At 45.6% G+C, this 14048-nt stretch overlaps 1 protein-coding gene across 1 annotated transcript in view; it reads left to right on the forward strand.

Annotated features, from left to right (window-relative positions):
- heg1 (heart development protein with EGF-like domains 1) overlaps positions 1-14048 on the forward strand; it is a 108163-nt gene that overhangs the window by 36074 nt on the left and 58041 nt on the right.

Below are 14048 nucleotides of genomic sequence, written 5' to 3' on the forward strand. Positions count from 1 at the left end.
TGCGGGTCCCAACGCCGTGCTGTGTCGTGAGAGGCTACCCAACATTAATTTTCCCTGAATTGGCTAATTAGTGGCCAGAGGGTGCATTTGCTGAACAATTAAGGACAGCGAGTGGGCTCTCGAAGCTGGAGGTCCAGTTGGAGGGCCCTCCAGCATTGAAGGAACTGCAGCCTGCTGTTGTAGGTAATGGAGAGAGAGGGCATCGCCATCTTGAGGTGCCCTCTCAGCACTTTTAAAAGTGTTGAAATGAAAATGGCCACAGTTGCTGGACCACCATTGTGGAGGGACTGAGGCTGCAACTGTGGGCAGGTAGGCAGGAGAGGCTGGCCTCAAAGTCACCCCGGAATGCTGGCCCCCTGGTCTGCTGCCAGGAGGCTGCCTTCAGGCAACTGCCGTGCTCCCAACGCTGTGGGGGGTCCACAGGCCAACTGGAAAATTCTAGATGGCCTCTGATCAATGTCCTTAATTGGCCTTTTAATTAACCTAACAAGCTATCTGCGACTTGCAGGCAGGTAGCTCTTCTGTACCTGATTCGGACTTCCTGAAAAAGGCTTGGGGGCAGAATGGTGCCAGCAAACTGGCACGCTGGCTGGTGGTGCATAATTACGTGCTTGCCTCCATCGGACTCCGAAAATTCCGCCTGTTAACTCTGTTCCTCCCTCCACAGATGCTGCCATACCTGCTGTGCATTTCCAGCATTTTCTGTTATTATTTCAGATTTATAGCATCCACAGTGTTTTTCTTTACAATTGATTTTAACTCCACTGCCTCCCATTTTCTACCAGTCATAGGGATTTAAAATCAACCCTTAAGACTTTGGTTTCTTAATTTTATTGGGAAGATTCATTGGGTCTCAGTGCAATGTGATACAATGGAGTTGTTGTAGAACACTCATAATACAGCTAACAGTCTCTGGTGGCCCACCGATCTCTCACCTATGACCCCAAGCAGCCATGTAGTTCTTTGGGCTGGATTTTACCTGACCCATCATGATTGGAGGGGCAATTGATAAAGTGCAGGGAACCCAGAGGTCGGGGCCACCCCTCACACTGTGGAGTTTTAATTTGGCTTCCAGTCACAGGACCAGGGTCCATGCCTGGGGGTGTGGGGGGTGGGGGGAGATTGATACCGGGGTGGGGGGATGCTCTCAGGATCTGGGGTGTGTGGGATCGGAGGCCTTGGATTGGAGCTCTGTCCGAGGCCTCGATGTGGGGAAAGGTGGGAGGAATCGGAGGCGTGGGGAGGGAGGATCAGAGGTCTGGGGAGGGGATGTCAGAAGCCGAGTTAGAGGTTTGGAGACCTGGCCAAGGTGGGGGTTTTGGAGGCCAGGGGTACATTCGAAGGTCTGGGTGATTGGGTTGGAGTGTGGAAGATCGGAGGCCTCAGTGGGAGGTCAGAGGCCTTGAATGGGAGGTCAAGGGGAGATCATAGGGGTCGGTGTGGTGTGTCCAGTCACGAGGGATTGTCCAGGCAGGCACGCTGGATCCAGCAGTCCTCTGGAGGCTTTAGCTGCCTGCTTTACTGAGGCACAGGAAACCCGCTGTCCAGAGTTATATTCAATCACTTGAATACAAATGAGGCTCACATCCTTATAATATTTAAGGAGCCAACCCCCCCTCCTGGGAACTGGTTGGTTGTCCACCCAACCCCTGCTCCATCCAACCTCTGTTAAAATCAAATGGGTGGGTTGAAGGTGGGTTGGGGTCGGGGTTCAGATTTTTAACACTTTAATATTTTTTGAGGTTAAAAGTCCCCCACCGAGTCTTCATTCAAAGTCAGCCTATTCTGGGAATTTGCTGGAATTAGGATCCAAGGGAGGAAGGTTGGAAGGGCTTGGAATTATGATCCTCAGCAGAAAGATAGTGGATAATTCTGCTATTGTACTAGCAAAGAAACATTTTCAGTAGATTTGAAAGAAACTCTGCAACCTGTATATGTAAACATTTCTAGTGTATTGTAAGATAATCATTTTGCAGTAACTATATGAGATTTCCAATCAACCACTGATAAAATCGGCCTTGATTTATTGCACACTGTCTAACAGACACACTCATATGGGCTCTGATAGTTCACATGTCTGGAACCTGGATCAAGTAACAGCTTGTTTTGTGAATGCTGTGTGAGGAAAAGTTTCAGACTGCCTCAGGTTACCCTGCATTAAAACCAATGCTACCACACACAGAAGGTAGTGAGAACTTTGACAAACTTCCCGCTATGCTGAAACTAGTCTCCAGTGCCCTATGATTCTTAATGCCTGCTGCTAAATTTCACTACAGCCTGCTTCTTCACACAACAACACTACTATATTTTTTCTCATGTTATCCAGTTCTGCTTATTGCATATTACATCATATATCATGCTTAGAATATTTGACTTTAAAGAGAAAGAGCTCAGATTCCATCGCAATTAGTAAGATTTCAATAACTTCTGATTAAAGGATTGGTCTTACATCACTGTATTCTGGAACTCACAGAAAGACTCGTCCCCGGGACCTTCTGCTTGGATTATTATGGTCTATCATTGTCATGTTTGCTATGTCATCAGACGTGTTATATCTGCAGACATGCAAACTTCTCCCGTGTGCCTTTTGGATATTTATGTTTTCATTTAAAATGAGATAAATATATCACATTTAAACATCACTGACACTTTTCAATTTCAACACAGTAAAGTATCTTGCACAATGTCTGAAACTCTGTCCTTTTACCCTTTCCTGCCCTGTCTACAGCATGACAATGGGCTGGCAGTACAATTCAGAGTTGTTTACTTGCACTACGTAAAAGTAGGTAATGCTCTGAAGCAGCACAGGCAGTATAAATGCAACATAAAACATAATGGTTATTCCAACAGGGAGATGCGGTCTGACCATTTCAGGCATAAGAGCCTGAGCACACAATTTCAGTAGGATGAATTGTTGATAGCTCTCATAAGCCTAATCTGTGGAGATCCTGGGGGAAAAGAAATAATAATCATAACATCTTACAGATACCACTGGCAGCTTTTCATTGGCATTACACCATTTAAAAGCCTGACCCTTTCTTTCCTATGCTTCTTATTGAACCCTAAACCATGTTACTTTTGCCATTTTAACAGTCTTTTGACGTTACCTCCTTTCTGGAAACACCGAAAACTATTTTTATGTCTGGACTGGCTCGTGTATTTCAGTTCATGGGTGTGACAGACAGGAAAAAGGAGCAGAAGCCTGTAACAATGTGTCTCCATCCTTTTGTGCATTGCCTGGAGTTTTGGCGGCCCGAGAAGGGGCGAGGGATGGTGGGGACTGGTTGGGTAAAAGAAGCTCCTGTTTAAAATGGAGCAGCACCTTCGTTATGATATGGAAATTATGTGGCAGTACATTTTAATGCCTCCCATGTCTTTTTGTGCCCTTTATGCCTTTGTACAGCACTATTGCTGACATCAATGTGTTTCCCAATTGGCATCTTTTATCTCAGATACTGAGTATAAGAACTCACAACTAATACCCGCACACCCACATCTACAGATGTAGGTGTTCAGACCTCATTTTGATAGACAATAGCGTATGTAGATGCTCCTACCTCAAGGTATGTTATGAATCAGGCACAATTGCACAGATACACGTGATAGCCTGACTCATTGTCATGCTGGCTGGTACCTCAGAACCATCGCAATCACAGCATTGCATACCTTATGTAATAGTTCTTAAAATAAGGCACTCATGGTGATCATCAGGCAGCAAAGTCTGATTAACCACACCCACCAAGATGCTACCAGCCATCTTTACAGGCACTGTTGTTTCTACTCAACAATGTCTGTGGGAAAATGTTTTCACTGAGCTTGGGTCAGCAGAGAACCAGAGTCAGAGCTGTGTCATCTGTTGTAAGGATATTCGCTGCAAATATGTACCATAGAGCTGACACAGGTAGTGAAAGAAGTGGCCTTAAGCCTGCACATGGAGTTTCCTTTATCTTCATTATCGGCTGTTACTTTGCAATCCCCTGCTACTTCAATCTTGGCAAAGGCTGCTAATGGGTTCTTTTGGGGGTGGCTGTGTCAATTCCCACCTGAAATTCCATTCCGGCCTGCTGGCCACTTTGGGCAGGCAGCTGACTGGGGGCATGCAGGTGGGGCCTGGGCATTAAATTTGATCGGGCCACATGTTGCTGAGGTAAGGGCAGTTTAGCACTCACCTCACCCTGTGTGTGCATGCATAATTCTCATGAAAATTGGGGCTTATTTATCTGCAAATTGAGAAGGCTTACTTTTGGCAATACATTGTAGTTTTCTTTGTTAGATCTTTAGAGTTTTCTTTGTCTACTTCCCATTTTAGTTTCCTAAAATACTGCCTGCTGTCCCACCCTTCCTCCTTCAGCTGGATTATGCATATCTCCATGGCAACTGTTTATGTGCTCTGTAATCAGCCAATGGGTCTTGCAGGACAGCACTAATCAGCCTCCTGTGATAGAGCAACCACTGCTGTGTAACCCCGTAGAGACCTGGCTGAGAGAAGGCAATTCTTGTGTAGTGACGACATGTGAGTTTGAATCTTAGCTTCTCAGTGAGGGTGTGCAAATGCTGAGAAACAACCTACTGCTGGATTTACTGGGCCATCCTACAAACTACATTGAATGATGTGTTTCTTTGGCTTCTAAGCTGCGACATTAATTCAAAACAAGTATTTAGTATTATCATTCTGAAGATTTCCAAATCAGAATTACATATAACCGATACCTGCATATTACACAGTAATCGTAAGCAGAGTTGTAGTCTGAAAAATGTGATTCTACTATGTACAGCCTCCCAAGCAATCAGTCACTGAATTATTTTATAACCACTGTTACCACATGACCTCAGATCAACAGTGGCCATGAGTTTCACCATTTATTTTGTTTCTTATTTTTATTACTGAACTAGACTAACATCTGTTATGAATCAAATAACCAGCTTGTAATATAAAAAAGTAATTTAGGTCATAGGTTATCATAAAGCATATTACCCCTAGGATTTGTGGGATATTCTTTCCCATATTTTCCATTGAATTATTTTGTGTATAATGACAATTCCTGATTGGTTATTCCATTCTATTAATAATAATAATCCTTATTCAAGATTGTTTCTTTGTTAAATTGTTTAATTTTTCATGTTATTTCAGTGGGAAAGTTTGTGAATTACAATTCTGGAAGAGTTTTTCTGGGATATTTATAAGATTAGACATATATTTCAGAGGGACAAAGTGAGGCAGGCTTGATCTGTTTCAATACAGAGTGAACCATATGCTGCAAATTCTTGCAATGATATTTTTTGGCATCAGTCTATATGTAGGTTTGAACAGATTGTCTCTGTGGTTGATACTCAGTAATTCAGCACCATGTTCCATTTGCATTACTCTCCCAGCTGTGTGGCAGATGAAATACTTACATTTTTCTTCGGTTTATAACAATTAAAAGCACATAAAAAAATAGTAATGTCAGCAAAACATTAAGATCAATGACAGGAAAGTCTTTGGGATTGTGTGAGTGTTTGTTTCTTCCTAGAAGTGTTAAATTTCACCAAGTAAAATAAAGTTAATACTGTAGTATGGATGTCAATGGCAAGGCCAGCATTTATTGGCCATCCCTAGTTGTCCTTGAGAAGGTGGTGGTTGGCCTTCTTCTTGAGTTGCTGCAGTCCATGTGATGATGTTACTCCCACAATGCTAGCAGCTAGAAATTTCCAGGATTTTGACCCAGCGACAATGAAGGAACAGCACTCTGTTTCCACGTCCAGATGGTGCCTGGGTTGGAGGGGAACTTGGAGGAGGAGGTGTTCCCATGTGCCTCCTGCCTTTGTCTTTCTAACTGGTGGATGTCAACGATTTGTGAGGTGCTGCAGAAGAACCTGTGGTGACTTGCTGCAGTGCATACTGTAGGTAGAATTGTTTTTATGTTTGCCAGGTTGTTGCAACTTCACTTCATTTTTCTAATGGTTGCAGATTCTGCTGCTTCTTCACATTGGCACACTATCTAATTGCATAGAGTTTCGGTACAGAAAAACAGAGTTGAAGTTTAGTGACTTCCATTGGGTTGAGGGGCAAAATTTGTAGGAGAAATTCCAGTCCCCATTGTCAGGCCTATCACTCCAGGATTCCATTGCTGAGCCAGAATGACTGTATTCAATCTCAGTAGTGCCTGGAGTATTTGTACCTGCTTTGTTTAAGTTTTGGACTACTGTCAAAAGGCCTGACTTGGTTTCAAACTTAGAGTCAACTCAACACCAAAATTACCTCCCTTCAGTAGGGATAGTTGCTAGTTCATGATTAGACAACTGACAAGCATGGGTTTGAGCCCTTGCCAGGTAAAAAGCAAATACCAGGAGCTCCTCATGAGCAACATGCTGGGCAGTACAACTCACCACAAGATGTGTGTGTGCATTGCCACAATCCTCTTGACCACAATGTGGGCACACACCACATTCCATTGAACATTGGTTCTTCCAATTGGAAATGTAGAGCATTTGGTTTCAGCAAGCTGGAAGGACCTCATACAGGGAAGCTTGCATCATATCAAATGTCCAGATGTCTAAATCCAATGTCACATACCAGACTTACCCATCACTGACTGTCTAATCCAAGTCCTCATATAAGAGACTTTGGAAAAAATGTGTGCCTGCCACACAGCATACTCCCCTTTTAAGTGACTCAGTGACAGGTTGGTATAGGCTGAAGTCCTCGCTCCTGCAGCCATTTCTATTTTTGCTACAAAAACAGTCCACAGCGTAGCCTGGATCTTGTACGCTTTTTTTTCTTCGTTGATGGGATTTGGGCGTCGCTGGCTTGGCCAGCAATTATTGCCCATCCTGAAATTCCCTTGAGATGGTGGTAGTCAGCTGCCTTCTTTAAGTGCTGCAGTCCTTGGGGTGTAGGTACACCCACAGTGCTGTTAGGAAGGGAGTTCCATTAGATGAAGACCTTCTGCTGCATACCCTGTTAGAAACTGATTAATAGCCATTTATAACAAAGAAACCAGGACAGTAGAGAACTCACATTCAATACAGTACTGAAATATCTGAACAGAAAAGGGTTAAGATCACATTTCATTTAAAAACTAGGGCCTAAAAATTCTCTTCTTCAAAATAGCACCACAGGATCTTTTACATCCACCTGAGAGAACAGACAGGGTCTCAATCTCATCTGAAAACCAGCACCTTCAATAGTACAGCACTGCATCATTACTGCATTATAGTGTCAGCCGAGGTTTATGTGTTCAAGTATCTGGAGTAGGAATTGAACCTACAACTTTCTATTTCATAGGGAAGAGTGCTGCCAACTGACCCATGCTCAATTGTGCAAACTTTCAAAAGAAAAGGAATTGCAAAAATTTGTGAAATACTGAAAACTGGAGATTTTTATCTTCCATTTTTAAATAATGGCCATTTGGAAGTATTATAATCACTCAAAGTTAGAAAAGTTCCCATGTTGTTGTTTCAGAACAAATATCAAAACAGGAAATTATAAAACAATATACCTGGAAACTTCAGGCATGAGTGAGTACGATTGTATAAATGTTCTGATAACTTTACAATGAGAAATACAAGAAATCCTGAACAGGCGCTAATTCTCTTTAGCTCCTGTCGGTCTGAAATATAAGAGGAATGTATTTTTTAATGAAGACTTCTCATCACTGTCTTTGTAAGAACAAACTATAGGAAGGAAATCTCAAATCCCCTTGTACTGTGTAACCTCCATATTTAGTGCTGGAGCTTTTGTTAACCTAGACCTCCTATTGCTGCCAATTGTTCCCCACCCGTAATTATCACATCCGCAGTAAGTTTTCAAAACAGTCCACTGCTTGGATTTCCTGCCTGTTGATAAATGGATGACCATCACAACGCCACCTTCTGTGGTAGCATAGACTGTACAAGTGGTCTTTGAATTTATTTTAATGGCTCTAAAGCTAAATTTTCCCACAGATTGTGGCAGGTTAATAATGACAACACTGGATAGTTGTTCTACTGATCATTGTAAATGAATTCTGAAACAATTTTGATTTTATTCAACTGCTCTGTGCACCAAAAATCAGTTAAACCACATTTTTCCACAGTTTAGTTAGATATTAACACATATATAATTAAATAGAATATATGGGCTAGATTTTACCAAGCTCTCAATGTGGACACCTGCCTCATCAGCTTGGACCAGGAGAAGGCTTTTGACAGGATATCACACACCTACATGATGGACGTGCTTTCCAGAATGGGGTTTGGGGAGGGAATCCGCAATTGGATCCAACGGCTCTACACATACATCAGTAGTGCAGTCGCAATCAATGGGTGGGAATCAGAAAGTTTCCGGATTAAATCTGGAGTCAGACAGGGCTGTCCTCTCTCGCCTGTCTTGTTTGTTTACTGTATCAAACCTTTTTTTTAATTCATTCATGGGATGTGGGCGACGCTGGCCAGGCCAGCATTTATTGTCCATCCCTGATTGCCCTTGAGAAGGTGGTGGTGAGCTGCCTTCTTGAACCACTGCAGTCCATTTGGGGTAGGTACACCCACAGTGCTGTTAGGAAGGGAGTACCAGGATTTTGACCCAGCGATAGTGAAGGAACGGCGATATAGTTCCAAGTCAGGATGGTGTGTGACTTGGAGGGGAACTTGCAGGTGGTGGTGTTCCCATGTATTTGCTGCCCATGTCCTTCTAGTTGGTAGAGGTCTTGGGTTTGGAAGGTGCTGTCTAAGGAGCCTTGGTGCATTGCTGCAGTGCATCTTGTAGATGGTACACACTGCTGCCACTGTGCGTCGGTGGTGGAGGGAGTGAATGTTTGTAGATGGGGTGCCAATCAAGCGGGCTGCTTTGTCCTGGATGGTGTCGAGATTCTTGAGTGTTGTTGGAGCTACACCCATCCAGGCAAGTGGAGAGTATTCCATCAAACTCCTGACTTGTGCCTTGTAGATGGTGGACAGACTTTGGGGAGTCAGGAGGTGAGTTACTCACCTCAGGATTCCTAGCCTCTGACCTGCTCTTGTAGCCACGGTATTTATATGGCTACTCCAGTTCAGTTTCTGGGCAATGGTAACCCCTAGGATGTTGATAGTGGGGGATTCAGCGATGGTAATGCTGTTGAATGTCAAGGGGAGATGGTTAGATTCTCTCTTGTTGGAGATGGTCATTGCCTGGCAATTGTTTGGCGCAAATGTTACTTGCCACTTATCAGCCCAAGCCTGGATATTGTCCAAGTCTTTCTACATTTCTACACGGACTGCTTCAGTATCTGAGGAGTCACGAATGGTGCTGAACATTGTGCAATCATCCGCAAACATCCCCACTTCTGACCTTCTGATTGAAGGAAGGTCATTGATGAAGCAGCTGAAGATGGTTGGGCCCAGGACACTACCCTGAGGAACTCCTGCAGTGATGTCCTGGAGCTCAGATGATTGACCTCCAACAACCACAACCATCTTCCTTTGCGCTAGGTATGACTCCAGCCAACGGAGTGTTTTCCCCCTGATTCCCATTGACCTCAGTTTTGCTAGGACTCCTTGATGCCATACTCGGTCAAATGCTGCCTTGATGTCAAGGGCGGTCACTCTCACCTCACCTCGTGAGTTCAGCCCTTTTGTCCATGTTTGAACCAAGGCTGTAATGAGGTCAGGAGCTGAGTGGCCCTGGCAGAACCCAAACTGAGTGTCACTGAGCAGGTTATTGCTAAGCAAGTGCTGCTTGATGGCACTGTTGATGACACCTTCCAGCACTTTACTGATGATAGAGAGTAGGCTGATGGGGTGGTAATTGGCCGGGTTGGATTTGTCTTGCCTTTTGTGTACAGGACATACCTGGGCAATTTTCCACATTGCAGGGTAGATGCCAGTGTTGTAGCTGTACTGGAACAGCTTGGCTAGGGGCGCGGCAAGTTCTGGAGCACAGGTCCAGAGTCCATTTGCGGAGTCCATTAGGAAGGATGTGGGCATAAGAGGGTGGTAAACATCAGCTGAGCATGTGGGAGCAGCGTTCTCTCTCCATTGCGGGTAAGAACCTCGTTAGCAGGTGCGAGGCGCTCATGTTGTTACTGTACGTGTTGCAGGTCTGGCCCATACCCCACTCCTGCGCCATGGCAGTCACCCGAGCCATCTTCCGTTTTATCTGGAGATTGAAAATGGAACGTGTCTGCAGGGACACAATGTTCAAACCTCTGGATAAAGGGGAAAAAACATACCCATGTTGCCCTCATCCTGATGGCCACCTATGTGTGCAGCTGCATCAAGCTGTGCATAGAACCCCAGTAACGCAAACACCAAATGTCACTACCTGCTGAACTTCTATCTGTCCCCGGTTTTGTGAACGATGGGTCTGGCCACAAGGCAAGGAACGCTCCATTCAGTTGGCCCGTACCATACCACCTATCCTTCGTGGAAAAATTTGTGCGGAAAAGCACCTTTGACCACCAATCCATCAGGCAGTGGTCTGCACGGAATGTCCTCAAGGCCCTACGGGATAAGGAGATGGTGGATCCTGTTGGATGGTTGCCCAAGTAGACTGCCAAAATCATTTGGCAGAAGGCCTCATTGCCAGAACTTTCAAACAAGCACCAAGACGTAGATTGGCTGGTGGTGAGAAGGGCCCTCCCCATCAGATCCTTGCTGCATGCCCAGAGTCTCACCGCCTCTGCATGCTACCCTCGAGGTGGCTGTGGTGGGGAAGAGACCATTGCCCACCTCCATCTCAAATGTACCTTTGCAAAACAAGTGTGGAAAGAGATGCAGTGGTTTTTGTCAAAGATCATCCTGCGCAGCTCCATAACACAGGAGTCTGTGCTCTATGGGCTGTTCCCAGGGGCTCACACCAAGATAAACATCAACTGCTGCTGGAGGACCATCAACTCGGTGAAGGACGCTCTTTGGTCTGCCCGAAACTTGCTGGTGTTCCAGTGCAAAGAGCTGCCCGAGACCGAGTGTTGCAGACTGGCACATTCCCAGATCCAGGACGACATGCTGAGGGACGCACTAAAGCTTGGGGCAGCCGTGCAAAGGCTCAACAGCTAAAGGCCACGTTGTAAGGTCCTTCTGCCATAGTGAACCGAGGGGCTGGAACCTGTGTAAAACCCTTCGGGGTGTATGTACCCCAAAATATGGTGTACTGCAAATGTACATGGCATGTAAAATGGAATGGCAAGAGTTGTGAGGCACCTCATGTTCTGTATCGAAAGAAACCATAGTGCATGGTTCAGCTGGGTACTAGGCACAAAACACAAACAGAAAGGAGATGATAAATTGCATGCATTGAGGTGAGTCTTTATTGTTTTTCTCCCAGGCCATCATGGTGTCTGAAAGCATGTAAGTATGAGATTGTCTCTTGCCTCCTTGGCCCATCACTCAATCTACATGGCCTCCGGTGCAAGGGCTTCAACATCCGTTGCCGCCTGCTCATCACCCTTCTCCATGTCTTCCTCATCAGTTCATCAGTGAAGGAGTGCCATTCAATTCTGTCCTCTTCATGCAAGGCCTCCCTGCACTGCAGTGCTTGATTGTGCAGAGCACAGCAGACCACAACGATATGCGAAACCCTCACTGGGGCATACTGTAGGGCACCCCCAGATTGATGCAGCCATTGGAATCTCATCTTCAGCAACCCAATGGCCTTCTTGATGGTCCCTTGGGTGCTGCTGCGGCAAGTGTTATACCTCTCCTCTGCTGCAGTGTGAGGGTTCCTCAGAGGCATCAGGAGCCATGTCTTCAACGGGTAGCCCTTGTCCCCAAAAATCCATTTCTGAAGGTGAGTGGGGGGCCTGAAAAGCTGTGGCACCTGGGACTGTTGAAGTACATAGGCATCATGACTGCTTCCCAGGAAGCGGGCACACACCTGCAGGAAATGCTTTCGGTGGTCGCAGACCAGTTGAAAGTTGATGAAATGGAAGCCCTTCCTGTTGATGAAGGTGGTTGGCTGGTCCGTTAGAGCTTTGATGGCTACATGTGTGCAATCTGTCACACCATACTCCTGGTGGAATCCAACGATGGATCTGAATCCGACGGCACTCTTGGCCTAAATGCCAGGGTCGGTCTGGTTGTGCATATAGCCGCCGGCCCTCTTGAACAAGGTATTGGTCACCTCCTTGATGCAGTGGTGGGCTGCTGCCTGGAAGACCCCGCACATGTCCCTGGTGGATCCTTGGAATGATCTAGACGGATAAACGTTAAGTGCCACCGGTGATCTTTAAGGGACACTTGCATGGGGGGCCATCAAATCACATAGGTTGCATCACGTGCTACAGAATGGCGCATAAGTCGGTGATGGCCTGCCTGCAGAGCCTTAGTTGCTGCTGACACTGCCACTTGGACATTGAGAGGTGACTGATTTGAGCCCAATATGCTCCCTGGTGCAGGTAAGCCCTTCTTGGCATGGCCAGCTGCTGTCGCTTTTGCTGCGGAACTTCATGGGCAGGCGCAGCTGCCTGTTGGCCCTCCCTCCGTCAGAGGTGCTGCATCATGCCACAGGGACCCAAAAAGACAGGGTGTATGAGACCCATGCCAGGTGATCAGTGGGCCTCCAGAGTGCTGTTGATGCAGAGACAACCCTGCCTTGGCAGCTGTGCCTTTGCTATTTCTATCAGATTCCCTGATGGCCCTCAGTGTCCACCCTTGCTGATAGCTGACCCTCTCACCCAGAAGTATGGGCACCAAACCTTCTCACCCAACAGTTTGGCCACCCGATACAACCACCCAAAACCAAGGCCCCTCTTGCAGACTACCTGAGACCCTGTGCAGTTGGTACTCCCACTCAAGACCTTGCTCAGCCGGTATTCCTACCTGAGACCCTGCTCAGTCAGTACTCACACCCAAAACCAAGCCTCGCCCTTGCAGAGTATACAGCACTGTAGGCTGACAATGGCCTCCGCTCCCCCCTCTTTCCCCAATGCAGTGCAGATCATGGCTGTCTACCCGTCATGGCTTTGCCTCAGAGCCGGATCCATCAGCTTTCAATGGTTGGGGATCTGAAGGCACTTAATTCCAAGCCCCACATTGAATCACAATGAATTAGATGCGAATGTATTAAAACTAAGTGTTCTACAATTTAAATTGTATTCCCGTCACCTCGGGGTGGTGATGTTAACTTGTTGCTTTCCTGCTGCTGACTAAATCCTGAACCAACATCACAATGTTGGATTTCCGGGTGGACGCGCCCGACATGAATCTCTGGCCCTCACATCACCATTCCCACTCCAAACAGCCGCACTAAATTCAGCCCTATTTGTGGGAATTCATTAGTGTAGTCACAAGTATCTATAAAATACAAATGGTCCCAGGTAGCTGAGTAAGAGGTACAGATCAGCACTTATTTATTAATCTTTGTGTCATGTACTCCATTGTACAGTGTAAAATGTAATGTGATGATACTCTTGTAGTGTATGGCTACCTTTGATGTATGGCGAGAGAATCAAAATTGGCTCTAGGATTGGACAACAAAGAGGACAAGTTCAAGGATCAAGTAATGTGGGGAGTGGTTTAAGATTGGATCCAAAATTGGCTAACGTAGGGGAGGTTACAACAGGGATTAGGTAATAAGGAGAAAAGATGAATACTGGGAACATAGGGCAAGGATCAAGGTTTAGGATTCAATAATATTGGGGAATGGATCAAGATCAACATTTTTCATAGCGTTTGAGGATCTTTAAAACTTTGCTGTGTCTATTTAGCTGCTCTATTTTGCAAGTTCGTCAGCATGAGGGAACCATTGGTTAATGTACAGCAGTGTCATTTTCTTTGATATCCATATGAACAAGTAGTATTGTTGCCATTCAATACACTACAGTGCCATTTATATATATTTGAAAGATCATATAATATACCATAATTCTCTTTCAAACATTAAATGAATTTGACAAATTTTTACAATTATATGAATTCAAACACTGTTGATTTACTAGTGACATTACAATTTATTTTACTCTTACACATTTGAAATTCTGTGGCTGGATTTTGTTGAGCACCCAACACCAGGCTCCATGGCAGGGGGTTGGCTGGAAGATCGCAGTGGCAGAGGCCTGCCGCGGAGCCCGATGCCGGCAGCGCTGGGCCTGATCTTCCCGGTGGCGGCGAGG

Source organism: Heterodontus francisci, chromosome 7 (assembly GCF_036365525.1).
Source record: "Heterodontus francisci isolate sHetFra1 chromosome 7, sHetFra1.hap1, whole genome shotgun sequence".
Lineage (NCBI taxonomy): Eukaryota > Metazoa > Chordata > Chondrichthyes > Heterodontiformes > Heterodontidae > Heterodontus > Heterodontus francisci.